Here is a 16,796-nt window from a genome sequence, read left to right as displayed (position 1 = left end):
GGAAAGGAAACATTATCGAGTCTGCAGGGAATTTTAGGTCAACACCGTGTTAAATGAGAGACAACTCTATAGAGGTTAAACGCAAGATAGCTGCTCAGAAACCAGGAGGAAACTCTGACTGGGAGCGAGTCAGATGGCGACTGATGGATACATCAACGCGATCTACTAGGGAATCAAAATACTCCACTGAGGACCAAAACTGCTGATGAATACACTAACTTTGTTCGGGATCAAACTCAACTCTGCAGGGTACTGAATCAATCAACTTAGCTGGGAAACCCTGAAGGGTTAACTGCTTGGGGAACCCTTAATGCTTCGCACTGAAGACTTGCTGCTTTTGAAGTGATGTCGATATTTCTTTTAAATTTGCTTTGAAAAGTTCTTGCTTTTATATATTTAAGAAAAATTATTTTGATTAAAATTTTAAATTTCAAAATGATCATAATAAAATTTAAAAATATTGGCTGAAGTAAATAAGAGTGAAAATAATTGGATAAAAGCTCAACTTTATTTAATGGAATGGTAGTCTATAAATGACAAGACTCCCCAAATTTTTACAAGGTTGAAAATGGTAATTTACATGGAAAAGGGTTACATTGAATACAAGTGACCACTAATCCTTCTACCATCTTTTGATGTCCGCTGTGCTTTCGGCCGCTACCGGGGATGACGAATTGATGTCAACCCTTATGCTCAAAGTTTCTCCAAAATTGAAGATCAGCAGAATGCAGTTACTTGCTGTAATCCCTAATTTTTGCATAAGTTTCCCCAAGGCGGGGTACTCAACTTATCGGGAAATTCTTTCTGTTTTATGTCTCTAACTTTTGCCCGGATCGCCCTTTCGGGTTTTCAATCCACCGAGACGCTCATTTTTGCTTAAGCCGCCCTTTCGGGTTTTTAACTTAGCGAGTTGTTCTTTTCTTTTTTTAGGCGAAGTATTTCATGACTACATCTGCGTTCACAGGACGAGTGAACTCTTCACCATCCATAGTTGTAAGAATAAAAGCACCACCAGAAAAGGCTCTCTTAACAACATATGGGCCTTCATAATTAGGAGTACATTTGCCCCTAGAATCTGGTTTGAAAGATAAAATCTTCTTGAGCACAAGGTCACCTTCTCTAAACACCTGAGGTCTGACCTTCTTATCAAGAGCTTTCTTCATTCTTTGCTAATATAACAAACCATGACACATGGTAGTTAATCTCTTCTCTTCAATCAAATTCAGCTGGTCAAACCTGGTTTGACACCATTCAGCCTCAATTAACTTGGCTTCCATGAGTATACGCAATGAAGGAATCTCAACCTCTACGGGGAGCACCGCTTCCATACCATAAACAAGAGAGAAAGGGGTTGCCCCTGTTGAAGGATGTTCGATACCCGTGCAAAGAAAATGGGAGCATCTCATGCCAATCCTTATATATGACCACCATCTTCTGGATAATCTTCTTGATGTTCTTATTCGCAGCTTCAATAACCCCATTCATCTTGGGTATGTAGGGAGAAGAATTATGATGTGCAATCTTGAAGTCTTTGCAAAGAGCTTCGACCATATTATTATTCAAGTTCGACCCATTGTCAATAATGATCTTACTTGGCACAACATAACGGTATATGATCTGATTCTTGATAAACCTCACAACCACTTGCTTGGTCACATTCGTATATGATGCCACTTCAACCCATTTTGTGAAGTAGTCAATTGCCACCAAAATGAAACGATTTCCATTCGAAGCTTTGGGCTCAATCATCCCAATCATATCAATTCCCCACATGGAGAAGGGCCATGGGGAAGAAATAAAATTCAGTAGTGTCGGAGGAACATAAATCTTATCAGCATATATTTGACACTTGTGGCATTTCTTCATAAACTTGCAACAGTCAGATTCCATTGTCAGCCAATAGTAACCTGCTCGCAACATCTTCTTCGCCATTGCATGTCCATTGGAATGAGTACCAAACGAACCTTCATGCACTTCAGTCATCAACAAGTCTGCTTCGTGTCTATCCACGCATCTGAGCAAAACCATGTCGAAGTTTCTCTTGTACAAATCATCACCATTCAAGTAGAAATTGTCGGCTAATCTTCTCAAAGTCTTCTTATCTTTCAAAGATGCCCCAGACGGGTAAATCTGACTTTGGAGGAAACATTTGATGTCGTAATACCACGGCTTCTCATCTTTGATATCTTCAACAGCAAACACATGAGTTGGCCTATCAAGACGCATCACAGTCAGGTTGGGAACTTCATTCCAATACTTCACTATAATCATTGATGCCAATGTTGCAAGAGCATCTTCCATCCGGTTTTCATCTCGAGGGATATGATGAAACTCAACTTCGGTAAAGAAAGTTGAAATCCTCCTCGCATAATCTCTATATGGTATCAAACCGGGTCGATTCGTCTCCCATTCACCTTTGATCTGATTCACGACTAAAGCTGAATCGCCAAAGACATCTAAGTGCTTGATTCTGAGATCAATGGCCTCTTCGAGCCCCATAATGCAAGCTTCGTATTCTGCCATACTGTTTGTACACTTGAAGGTCAATCTAGCTGTAAATGGAAAGTGCGCGCCTTGAGGAGTAATAATCACTGCGCCAATGCCATTTCCATATTGATTAACAGCTCCATCAAATACCATGCCCCAACAGGAACCAGGTTCTGGCCCTTCTTCAAGCTACGGTTCATCACAATCTTTCATTTTCAAGTACAAGATCTCTTCGTCAGGAAAACCATACTGCACTGGCTCGTAATCTTCAATTGGTTGGTGAGCCAAGTGGCCAGCCAAGATACTACCTTTGATCGCTTTCTAAGATCGGTATTCAATATCATACTCTGATAACAACATCTGCCAACGGGCAATTATCCCAGTTAAAGCAGGCTTCTCAAATATATACTTGATTGGGTCCATTTTAGATATCAACCAAGTGGTATGATTTAAGATATATTGACGTAGACGCTTAGCAGCCCAAGCCAATGCGCAACAAGTCTTCTCAAGCATAGAATACCGAGTCTCACAATCGGTGAACTTCTTACTGAGGTAGTAAATTGCAAATTCTTTCTTTCCAGTCTCATCTTGTTGACCAAGAACACAACCCATACTATCTTCAAGCACAGTCAAATACATGATCAATGGTCGTCCTTCAACAGGTGGAGACAAAATTGGAGGTTCAAGCAAATATTCCTTGATATTATCAAAAGCTTTTTGGCAGTCTTTGGTCCAATCACAAGATTGATCTTTCCGAAGAAGCTTGAATATAGGCGCACATGTGGCAGTCATGTGTGAAATGAATCTTGAGATATAATTCAAGCGGCCGAGAAAACCTCTGACTTGCTTCTCAGTTTTGGGTGCAAGCATCTCTTGTATTGCTTTGACCTTGACAGGATCAACTTCAATACCCTTCTCGCTGACAATAAAGCCCAACAACTTACCAGAACAAACACCAAAAGTACACTTATTGGGATTCAAGTAGAGTTTATACTTCCTTAAACGCCAGAATAGCTTTAACAAATGCTCAACATGTTCCTCTTCATCAATTGATTTAGCAATCATGTCATCTACATAAACTTCAATCTCTTTATGCATCATATCATGAAAAAGAGTAGTCATTGCTCTTTGGCAAGTTGCATCAGCATTCTTTAACCCAAAATGCATCACTCTATAATAGAATGTTCCCCAAGGTTTAATGAATATGGTCTTCTCCATATCTTCGGGTTCCATCTTGATTTGATTATATCCAGAAAACCCATCCATAAACGAAAAGACTTTGAAGTTAGCAGTATTGTCCACCAACATATCAATGTGTGGCAAAGGGAAATCATCTTTCGGACTGGCTTTATTCAAATCTCTATAGTCAACACACATGTGGACTTTTCCATCTTTCTTCGACACAGACACAATATTATCCAGCCATTGCGGATACTCAGCGGTCACAAGGAAACTGGTGTCAATCTGCTTTTGCACTTCTTCTTTGATCTTTACAGCCGTATCAGGATGCGTTCTTCTCAATTCACGCTTGACTTACGGGCATTCTGGCTTCAATAGCAATCTATGCTCCACAATCTCAGAATCTAACCCAGGCATGTACTGATAGGACCAAGCAAACACATATGAATACTCTCGAAGAAGATCAATCAACCCCTTCTTCGCATCTGGACACAGTCGAGATCCAATCTTGACTTCCTTCACATCATCCTCGGAACCCAAGTTGACTAACTCAATCTGCTCTTCGAATGGCTAAATGGCTTTTTCATCAGGCTCAAGAAGACGAGATAATTCATCACTTACTTCTTCCTCACTTTCCTCCTCGGCCTCAAACATAGGGAATTTAAAATTTGGAGAAGGAGAAGGATCATTGCATTCAATGGGGTTAGGAACCAACCTGCATAATGATTTGATATTTTGATTTTAGAGAAGTGAATTTGTGGCCAAATATCATGCAGACGGACAATTATATTGTTTATTTATGTTTTTTGTGATTACCATTTTCAGAATAAAGCCAAAAGTAAAAACAAACATCATAGATGTGGATGAGTAGAATTAATTTTATTAATGATCAATTTGAAAATGCCCAAACAATGTTCGCTTCTCCCTTAGGCATAGGAGAAGGATTTTGAAAACATATAAAAGCAATTACTTAGATCGATGCAAAATAATAGGAACATCAACAACAGTCCAATTGTTGCAAGCCTTTCCATGCGTCACAAAATTGGTGCAATCTTCCTCTTCGTCATCCTCTAGCACAACAGCTAAGTGTTGTTCATTGCCATGAATGAACCCTCCGCTACGGAAGCTAAGTTGCATATCTTCAGACCTTGCAGTTGATGAACCTCGCTGAAAACCCAGACCGGTTCTGCCTTTATTGTCAGAGACCTCTACCATGCGCCCCCACTGATCAACATTGCCTTCTTCTACAATCTTCTTTGAATCCTTCAACGAGGACATAGGTGCCCCAACTCTCTTTTCAGCAGTAATAGATAAGGCTTGGAACGGAGTTCTAACCTCATCCTCAACTTCAACATAAGAGAAAGATGACAGGTGGCTAACCAACAACGCCTTCTCCCCGCCAACGATTACAAGCTTTCCATTTTTCATAAATTTGAGATTCTGATGCAATGTGGAGGTAACAGCTCCCGCCTCATGGATCCATGGCCTTCCCAACAAGCAACTATAGGCCGGGTGGATATCCATTACTTGAAAAGTAATCTGGAAGTCACTCGGACCTATCTTAACTGGAAGTTCCACTTCACATATCACTGTTTTGCGTGAACCGTCAAAAGGTTTGACGATTACACCGCTATACCTCATAGGTGCTCCTTGATATGATAATTTTGAAAGAGTTAACTTCGGCAGCACATTCAGCGACGACCCGGTGTCAACAAGCACATTCGATAAAGCATCATCTTTGCCATTCATAGAGATATGCAAAGCCAAGTTATGATTTCTGCCCTCCTCAAGGAGTTCTTCATCATAAAAGCTGAGATTGTTGCAGGAAGTGATGTTAGCCACAATATGATCGAATTGATCCACTATAACATCATGTTCCACAAAAACTTGCTCGAGAACTTTCTACAGTGCTTCTCTATGCGCTCTGGAGTTCATGAGCAAAGACAACACTGAGATCTTTGAGGGGGTTTGGAGCAGTTGCTCCACCATATTGAACTCACTCCTCTTGATCAATCGAAGTACCTCAACGTCATTATTAGCCTTCAAATCGCTAGATTCACCAGACTTATCCTTTGAATTACTAATCGGATCTACAACAGGCACTTCTACCTTCTTACTAACAACTGATTCTTCTTTATCCTTTGGGAACACCGGCCCAAACACACGACCACTTCGGGTCACCGTGGTAACATCGACAATGCTCACCACAGAACTGGTCATAGGCAACGGGACCTCTTGACCATCCTTCATCATTGTAGCATTATACTGATACGGAACAACTTTATCAGATGAATACGGGACAGGACCCGCTAACCGTATAACCAACGGCGGTACTAATTTATTACTGACATTGTTATTGTTGTTGTTGTCATATTGAATTACCAATCTCTCTGGCTGCTTAAAAATGGGCACTATGACATTGACATCGTCATCTACATGACGGATTAAACAATCTGAATCATGTCTTCATCCATCAGTCGTTGGATGCCCCTTTTCACAACTTCACAACCCCTTGAATTAACATTGCAAACAGCATAACCCTCGTGGTCATGCTCACAATCACTCACCAAGCAAATGCTCTTATGCATCTGCACTTAGGACCTCCGGATAAAACGAACATCAAAAACCTTAAACTCGCCAGGACAACCATCCACCATATTAACAGAACAATTTCCATGGGCGGGTAATGGATTTGCTTTCACGTTCGGCGCACGTTCTTCAAAGGACACCATTCCACTCTTCATCAGCTTCTGAACCTCATACTTGAGCGGATAGCAATTTTCTATATCATATCTGTGTTCTCCTTGATGAAAAGCACAACGGAGTTCAGGTTTATACCACCACGGAAGTGGTTCTGGAATTTGCGATGGGTTTCTTGGTTGGATTAGGTTCTTGAGAACCAAAGTGGATAAAGTTATGCATATGACATAGGAATTGGGTCAAAAGAGACCTTCTTCCTCTCGAAGTTTTGTTGATGATGATTGTTGGTATTGTTGTTGTTGTAGGTGTTTGCTTGTTGTTGCGGTTGTTGTTGTTGACGTTGTTGTTGTTGAATTGGTACTGATTGATTATTAGAGAATACAGGGATAACTGAAGATAATTGATGATGATGTTGATGGGGTGGTTGACTCTTCCTGATCTGAGGCCCTCTCTTCCTTCCACTGATTACTGCATTAGTTTCTCTTTCCTTCTTCTTCCCAAAGCTACTGCCATACTTCTTGTAGCGGTAAATTCATGATCATTAAGATATGGATAAGCTAGACATCAAATAACAAGAGTCGCCACCGCGCTTTTATTATTTCCAAGGGAAAAGTACGAACAAAACCCAAAAGTAAGAAGTTTTCAAATCAAAACTAATAAAATGTCAGAGATTACAAGTAAGAGGATGGTTACACAGAGGGAAGGTGTTAGCACCCAAAGTGTCCTAGGTAGGGAGCCCTTTTTTGTGTGCATATGTATTTTGTACAAAGTGATGTTTACAAAAAAATAGAGTGAGGGGATGAGAAAAAAATTCATTAATTATATTTTTGTGTTTGACAAGACCTTCGAACTTGTGCCTATGTACCAACATAAAAATGAGGGATCAAAACCTCGTAGTTCGTGATACAAATTTCAAAATAGATGCATTGCTTTTAACAAAATTAAGTTTGAAAGGCACAAAGGCCTGAAAATGGTTTGAATGAGTTAGTTCTTTTTTGGCTTTTGAAAGTTTAGGTCAAGTATAGTTAATTCTATTTATAAGTTTGATTAATAAAAGAAGTCTGAAAATGCAATGGCATAAGGCCAAAGTTTCTATCTTTTGCAAAGTGGTCAAAGTTTAGAATAAAACTAGTTCAAACAAAGAGGTTTTTAAAAGGAGGGAGAGATTTTGAAATTAAAGAAATGGGGAGGAGATGAAGACACTAATCCTATGTACAAAATTAAAAGTTAAGAGTTGAAAAAGATCTGACTGATGGATAGCAATCCAATAGGCAAGAATGTCATATAGAAACCCCAAATTCCCTTGGATATTAGAATCAAGCAACAAACAATGCATACAATATTAACTTGAAGAGCAAGGCATCAAATAAATATAGCCACATCCAAGCTTTAGCCACTCCATGATCTCCTTCAAGTTAAGCCTATGTATCAGATGAACTCCATAAGTCACAGGTTCAAAATAACAGCTTCACAATGATTATGTAGTAGGTGAACTCAAAGGGATCTTAAATGATGTATCAGATGAAGTTTCAAATTGCAAGCACTTGGTTTCACAAAAGTTGGCATTGGCCAAGTCCTTTAGCATAGGGAGGTTGCCTAAATTCTAAGTCCAATTTGTCCAAGATCAAGTCAACAATCCACACAAAAGTTTTTTAGGGTTTTTGTTCTTATTATGTACATTAATGGTCCAAGACCACACAAACAAACAAAATATACACAAGCAAGATCTATCATACAATATGGTCCAAATGGACAAAGGGAAAATGACATTAACATAAACAATTAGAATGGTATGAATAATGGCAAATGAATAGAACTTAAAAAATTGAAGTGCATTAAAATAAAGGACTTGAAATTAAATGTTAGTTGTTAATGAGTTAAGTCATTCTTTGGAGAACACTCAACCCACTTATCACAAGCATGGATACTTGAGCCAAGACATCTTCCAAAGGAAGGAAAAAAGGCCAAGTTGCCACACAATACCATGAAAGAGGGGAGACTTAAAATCTCACTAACTAGAATGTTATACCTTTTGTGTCAAAAATTTAGCGCTATGTTAAGCAATCATAATTGGACTTATGTAGAAGTCCCAACTATTTGAGGTCAGGCAATAGAATTTTGGTGTTAATACATGTTAGAGACATAGTATAATGGACTATGCTCATGAAACATACCACACACAAAAAGAATATGCAAAAGAGGTGGCCTAATCTCATCCATACTCATGTTGATTTTGCAATCAACTGGCCTTAGGACTTAGAGATATCATAGGCCATGTGAGATGAATGCATAGAGAAGGGGAATGAGATGAAGAGGGAATGAAATGGATCAAAACTAAAATTGGTCAAAGGAGGACTTTTACCAAATTAATATCATTCATTCATTTTGGGAGATGGAATGTACATTCCATCAATCCCCTAAATCCAATGATATTAACTTAACAAAGTCAAATCAACCTTGACAAATGCCCAACAACAGAGTCAAACTTACACAAATCAACACAATAGGTCAACACAATTATTTGGCATTTATTCAAATTAAAAATACTAAAATAAGGCATTTAAATTAAATATGGTTTGTCAAATTCCTAAAACCTCGTCAAAATATCAAAGAAATGGCCATGAGATTTATTATAGGTCAAACAAGGTCAAAATACCAAAGAAATGGCCAAAGAAACTTTTGAAGACTTAAAAGTATTTTTAAACAATTAAAAATATTCACAAAATCAATTAAATCATAAAAAATATTAATAATGATCCAAAAAATAATTTTAATTCAAAATATGAAAGAGGAAATTATTTAAATGTTTTTGGTGAAACTCTCATATTTTTTGGATCAATATTAAAATTAATATGAATTAATGAAAATCAAAGGAATAAAAATTAAAATCAGAAAATAAAAAAAACGTGGCCCACTTGATCTCCCTCATTAATTGAGGTGGTAGGTCAAGTGGTTACAAACGCGCGCTCCATGATAGAACCTAGTCAGCACGCCACGCGCGTGGTAATCAAAATCAACGCCTAAGATTAAAATAAATTGAATGGATCATGTAGCTGGGAGACGTGTCAACACAACGTCGGAGCTATAACTCCGGTCTTCTTCTCCGGTGGACCTCACCGGACTGGTCCACCCTCAACCATCACCAAAATAAAAAAGGAGAACATGATCTGAAAGAAAAAATGGCGTAGAGCACGAATAGACTTCAATTTTAACTTACTCCAATGGTGCAGCTCTGTTAAACCCATGCACGTCCCTAGCAAACTTCATCCAAAATGTATGAACTTGGGTTCTTTGGAAAGCTTGGATCAAGGGGAAAAAGTTTGATGTTGAACAGTTTTCTATTTGGAGCTTGGATCATGGTGAATTTGAAGGTGGAAGTTTGGAAATTTCAACATGTTGAAAAAATTTCTAAGTGTCAAGCCATATATCTCAAGATTCCACCTTGCTTAACTTTTTATGTGAGCTTCAAATGAGAAATGTGTATTCATCAACGTTGTAGCTCTATCAAAGACTTTCAAAATGGTCACCAATTTCATGTCATTTGGATTTATAATGATAGAGTTATGCATTTTTGAAGTTGAGGAAAATCACTTGTTCAATGGTATAGGTCAAAAATGACCTATAATGTATCCTCATATCACATGCTCATAAAAATTGAGTTAACTCTCACTCCAAACATCAAAGTTTAATTAGACATCTTGAATTTGATTGTGAAACTTGGAAATATTTCATATTATAAAAATTGAGCAAGTTATGGCCTTGGGAAGTTTATTTTCAAATTAGGGTTTAGACAAAATGACCTATAATGTTTCAACATAGAAAATGATTTTACAAGCAAAACTAGCTCTAGGTATCAACATGAAAGTTGTTTAGAATGTCATTCAGAGTTACTTTTCATTTGGAATAATTTTCATATGGTGAAAATTGTAGGAGATAGGGTCTAGGGAGACCCAGTTTTGATCAGATGAATTCATCTGGCCAACCACCATCAACCAACTTGCTAACCTTCAATTCTCTTGACTTTATAGGTTCATGGTAGATCATATATGCATAATATGATGAAATTTTAAGTGTCCCTTAAGAAATTTGATCAATTGGTGAGATAACTTGTTGGAGAAGTCACTCAAGATACCCAGTCAAACTAGGGTTTCCAAGGTAAATCACTTCCAAACTCTTGAAGAATGCTTGATCAATATAACATGTAGGATTCAATGGAACTCATATATAATGCTCATAACCATTCTTGGATCAATTCATGGTTATGCTCTTTGTCATGAGGGCCTCAAACCCTATATATGGACTTGATAAATCAATGTGATCATGCCCTACCTACAAAAGAGTTAGGCAAATGCAAAGATATATTTTTGGTATTTTGGTTAGTAAAATGATAATATACAAGTATGATACAATCACATGGTGCTTGGTGATCTCTCCCAAAACAAACCCAATGAGAGAAGGGTAAGGAGGATGCCAAGGTATGATCCCAATGCTAGTGCTTATGATGAAATTGCATGAGGGATCTTAGGGTCAAAATTGGGGTCTTACAGTTGCCCCTATTTAAGGACATTCTAACTGAGGAGGTGAAGGTTAAAATCTTCGGCTCAACTCAGTAGAATGGGCTTGAATAGCAACATATAGAAACAAATTTTGGTCCCTAAGAGACCTCGTGATGCATATGATATGAATGTAAAAGTTAATGCTCTATGGGGAAATATTTCCATAGAGGAAAAGAAATCAGAGAGACCGAAAGTCCGCTGGAGTATAATTCATTCCATGAGGAAAACTCACTGGGGAGACAGAGACTCTGAGGGGGAATAAATGAGGTTATGCGTAGGCCAGGCTACGACTTGAAAATTGCTGGGGGACTAGAGGAATTCCATACAAATGGAAAGACTCATTCAGGGAAATAAAACATCTGCAGGAAAAGAGATTTCGCTGAGGAAATGCGCACTCAACTCAACTGGGGAAGAAATAAACTTCAACATATGAGGAGCAGAAATCTATTATCCACTACCTGCTACAGGGTAGGGAGATAATAAAGATCTGACAGAGAAGACATCAGTCATCTGTTAGGATGAACATATCAAGGATGACTCACTAGGAACCACTAGGAGGGAATATTCATTATCGGTTACTGGATAAGAATAGCCTGGCTGGGGAAAAACTGCAGGAAGTAGGATTTACAACTACCAATTACTGGGTAGAAGACCAAAGATAAGAGTATCTATCATTGGTTAGGATGAACATATCAAGGATAAACTCAACAGGGAAGAAAATCCGTCATCGGTTAGGATGAACATATCAAGGATAGACTTGCCTAGGAATTTCAAGGAGGATACCCGTCGTCGGTCAGGATGAACATATCAAGGATATACCAACTGAACAAAAAGTAGGAATTACATCTATTGAATGCTGGATAGAATACCGTCAAAGAGAAAATCCGTCACCGGTTAGGATGAATATATCAAGGATAGACTCTGTTGAGGAGAGAAAATATGAATTACATATATCAGTTACTGGATAGAATACCATGAGAGGATATCTGTCATCGGTTAGGATGAACATATCAAGGATAAACTCTGCAAAGGGGAACAAAGGAAGGATTTACAACTACCGGTTACTGGGTAGAAGACCGCAAAGAGAAGGAAACTCGTTATCGGTTAGGATGAACATATCAAGGATTAACTCTGTGAGGAATAAAATAGGGATTACAACTACCTTTTTACTGGGTAGAATACCAAAGACGAGAGTATCTGTCATCGGTTAGGATGAACATATCAAGGATAAACTCGGGCAGGGGAGAGAAAGATATTCGTCACCGGTTAGGATGAACATATCAAGGATATACTTCCTGGGGGGAATAGATCCACTAGAGACTCTACTGAGGAGAAAAACAGGGATACTTTTGTCGGGTATTGGGCAAGAAGTAACAAACTGCAAACTAAGAAGAATATTACCATCTACTGGGTAATAAACTCTTAGGAGACTCAAATCATCTATCTAGGTAAGAGCTAGAAAGAAACTCAACCTAATGAGGATATATCTCAAGGGGAGTAGTTCCATCTAGATAATCGACTGGGGAGGAAAACTGAAACAATGATCATCCACGAGGAAATAACTCAGTGGGTAAAGGAGAAAGGTTAAAGTCTTTCTGCTTAAGGGGTCGACCTTCTATAATTGAGAGAGGACGGACACCGAACTTGTATGGGGATAAGGTACCACAATAACAGAGCATAAGAATCTCAAACAATGATTCAGCAAATATGAATGATGCAAATATGCAAATATGAACTTACATGAGTGTATATATATATATATATATATATATATATATATATATATATATATATATATATATATATATATATATATATATATATATATATATATATATATATATATATATATATATATATATATATATATATATATATATGATTATGCTAACAAAATGATCACAAAGGATACAAGGGTGTCGCAAAATTTGAATCATCAGTACAATCCTCGATCAATCCACAAAAGGGAAATAACTGCCAGAAAACAGAGAGATCCACATCCCAAAAGCTCAACCCTAGTTGGGGAAGGAGGAGATCTGTTGAGGAAAGGAAACATTATCGAGTCTGCAGGGAATTTTAGGTCAACACCATGTTAATTGGGAGACAACCATATAGAGGATAAACGCAAGATAGCAGCTCAGAAACCAGGAGGAAACTCTGACGGGGAGCGAGTCGGATGGCGACTGATGAAGATCGATCTACTAGGGAATCAAAATAATCCACTAAGGACCAAAACAGCTGAAGAATACACAAACCCTGTCTGGGATCAAACTCAACTCTGCAAGGTACTAAATCAACCAACTTAGCTGGGAAACCTGAAGGGTTAACTGCTTGTGGAACCTTTAATGCTTTGCACTGAAAACTTGCTGCTTTTGAAATGCTGTTGATATTTCTTTTAAATTTGCTTTGAAAAATCTTTGCTTTTATATATTTAAGAAAAACGATTTTAATTTAAAGTTTTAAAATTCAAAATGATCATAATAAAAATTAAAACTATTGGCTGAAGTAAATAAGAATGAAAATAATTGGATAAAAGCTCAACTTTATTTAATGGAATGGTAGTCTGTAAATGACAAGACTCCATAGATTTTTACAAGGTTGAAAATGGTAATTTACATGGAAAAGGGTTACATTAAATATAAATGACCATTAATCCTTCTACCAACTCTTGATGTCCGCTGTGCTTTCGGCCACTACCTGGGATGATGAATTGATGTCAACCCTTGTGCTCAAAGTTTCTCCAAAATTGAAGATCAGCAGAATGCAGTTACTTACCACAATCCCTAATTTTTCCATAACTTGCCCCAAGGTGGGGTACTCATTTTATCGGGAAATTTCTTTCTGTTTTATGTCTCTAACTTTTTCCTGGATCTCCCTTTCGGGTTTTCAATCCACCGAGACGCTCATTTTTGCCTAAGCCGCCCTTTCGGGTTTTCAACTTAGTGAGCTATTCTTTTCTTTTTTTAGGCGAAGTATTTCTTGACTGCATCTGTGTTCACGGGACGAGTGAACTCTTCACCATCCATAGTTGTAAGAATCAAAGCACCGCCTGAAAAGGCTTTCTTAACAACATATGGGCCTTCATAACTAGGAGTCCATTTTCCCCTAGAATCTAGTTTGAAAGATAGAATCTTCTTGAGCACAAGGTCACCTTCTCTGAACACCTGAGGTCTGACCTTCTTATCAAAAGCTTTTTTCATTCTTTGTTGATATAACTGACCATGACACATGGCAATTAATCTTTTCTCTTCAATCAAATTCAGCTTGTCAAACCCGGTCTGACACCATTCAGCCTCAGTCAACTTTGCTTCCATGAGCACACGCAATGAAAGGATGTCAACCTCTACGGGGAGCACTGCTTCCATGCCATATACAAGAGAGAAAGGGGTTGCCCATGTTGAAGTGTGGATGGATGTTCGATACCCATGCAAAGCAAATGGGAGCATCTCATGCCAATCCTTATATGCCACAACCATCTTCTGAATAATCTTCTTGATGTTCTTATTCGCAACTTCAAGAGCATCTACCATCCGGTTCTCATCTCGAGGGATATGATGAAATTCAACCTTGGTAAAGAAAGTTGAAATCCTCCTCGCATAATTTCAATATGGTATCAAACCAGGTTGATTCGTCTCCCATTCACCTTTGATCTGATTTACAACCAAAGCTAAGTCCCTAAAGACATCTAAATACTTGATTTTGAGATCAATGGCCTCTTCGAGCCCCATAATGCAAGCTTCGTATTTTGCCATGTTGTTCGTACACTTGAAAGTCAATCTAGCTGTAAACGGAAAATGCGTGCCTTGAGGAGTAATAATCATTTCCACAATGCCATTACCATACTGATTAACAGCTCCATCAAATACCATGCCCCAACCAGAACCAGGTTTTGGCCCTTCTTCAAGCAATGTTTCATCACAATCCTTCATTTTCAAGTACAAGATCTCTTCATCAGGAAAATCATACTGCACTAACTGATAATCTTCAATCAATTGGTGAGCCAAATGGTCAGCCAAGATACTACCTTTGATCGCTTTCTGATTCAATATCATACTCTGATAACAACATCTGCCAACGGGTAATCCTCCCAGTTAAAGCAGGCTTCTCAAATATATACTTGATTGGATCCATTTTGGATATAAACCAAGTGGTATTATTTAACATATATTGATATAGACGCTTAGCAGCCCAAGTCAATGCGGAATAAGTCATCTCAAGCATATAATATTGAGTCTCACAGTTGGTGAACTTCTTATTGAGGTAGTAAATTGCAAATTCTTTCTTTCCAGTCCCATTTTGCTGACCTAGAACACAACCCATACTATCTTCAAGCACCGTCAAATACATGATCAATGGTCGTCCTTCAACAGGTGGAGACAAAATCGAAGGCTCAAGCAAATATTCCTTGATACTATCAAAATCATTTTGGCAGTCTTCGGTCCAATCACAAGACTAATCTTTCCGAAGAAGCTTGAATATAGGCGCACATGTGGAAGTCATGTGTGAAATAAATCTTGAGATATAATTCAAGCGATCGAGAAACCCTCTGACTTGCTTCTCAGTTTTAGGCGCAAGCATCTCTTATATTGCTTTGACCTTGGCAGGATCAACTTCAATACCCTTCTCGCTGACAATAAAGCCCAACAACTTACCAGAACGAACACCAAAAGTACATTTATTGGGATTCAAGTGGAGTTTATACTTCCTCAAAGGCTGGAATAGCTTCAACAAATGCTCAACATGTTCCTCTTCATCAATTGATTTAGCAATCATGTCATCGACAAAAACTTCAATCTCTTTATGCATCATATCATGAAAAAGAGTAGTAACTTCTCTTTGGTAAGTTGCACCAGCATTCTTTAAACCAAAAGGCATCACTCTATAACAGAATGTTCCCCAAGGTGTAATGAATATGGTCTTCTCCATATCTTCGGGTGCCATCTTGATCTGATTATATCCGGAAAATCCATCCATAAACGAAAAGACTTTGAATTTAGCAGTATTCTCCACCAACATATCAATGTATGGCAGAGGGAAATCATCTTTCGGACTGGCTTTATTCAAATCTCTATAGTCAACACACATGCAGACTTTTCCATCTTTCTTTGGCACATGCATAATATTAGCCACCCATTACGGATACTCAGTGGTCATAAGGAAACCAGCGTCAATATGCTTTTGCACTTCTTCTTTTATCTTCACTGCCATATCAGGATGTGTTCTTCTCAATTTCTGCTTGACTGGCGGGCATTCTGGCTTCAACGACAATCTATGCTCCACAATCTCAGAATCCAACCCAGGAATGTCTTGATAGGACCAAGCAAACACATCTGAATACTCTCGAAGTAGATCAATTAACCCCTTCTTAACATCTGGAAACAATCGAGACCCAATCTTGACTTCCTTCACATCATCCTTGGAACCCAAGTTGACTAACTCAATCTGCTCTTGGAACGGCTGAATGGCTTTTTCATCATGCTCAAGAAGACGAGATAATTCATCACTCACTTCTTCATCACTTTCCTCTTCGGCTTCAAACACAGGGAATTTAAAATTTGGAGAAGGAGAAGGATCATTGTATTTAATGGGCTTAGGAACCAACCTGCATAATGATTTGATATTTTGATTTTATAGAAGTGAATTTGTGACAAAATATTATGTAGATGGACAATTATATTGTTTATTTATGTTTTTTGTGATTACCATTTTCAGAATAAAGCAAAAAGTGAAAACAAACATCATAGATGTGGATGAATAGAATTAATTTTATTAATGATCAATTTGAAAATGCCCAAACAATGTTCGCTTCTCCCTTAGGCATAGGAGAAGGATTTTCAAAACATATAAAAGAAATTACTTAGATCGATGCAAAAT

This window comes from Lathyrus oleraceus, chromosome 7, assembly GCF_024323335.1.
Source record: "Lathyrus oleraceus cultivar Zhongwan6 chromosome 7, CAAS_Psat_ZW6_1.0, whole genome shotgun sequence".
Classification (NCBI taxonomy): Eukaryota; Viridiplantae; Streptophyta; class Magnoliopsida; order Fabales; family Fabaceae; genus Lathyrus; species Lathyrus oleraceus.
Note: the sequence above shows the minus strand (reverse complement) of the source record.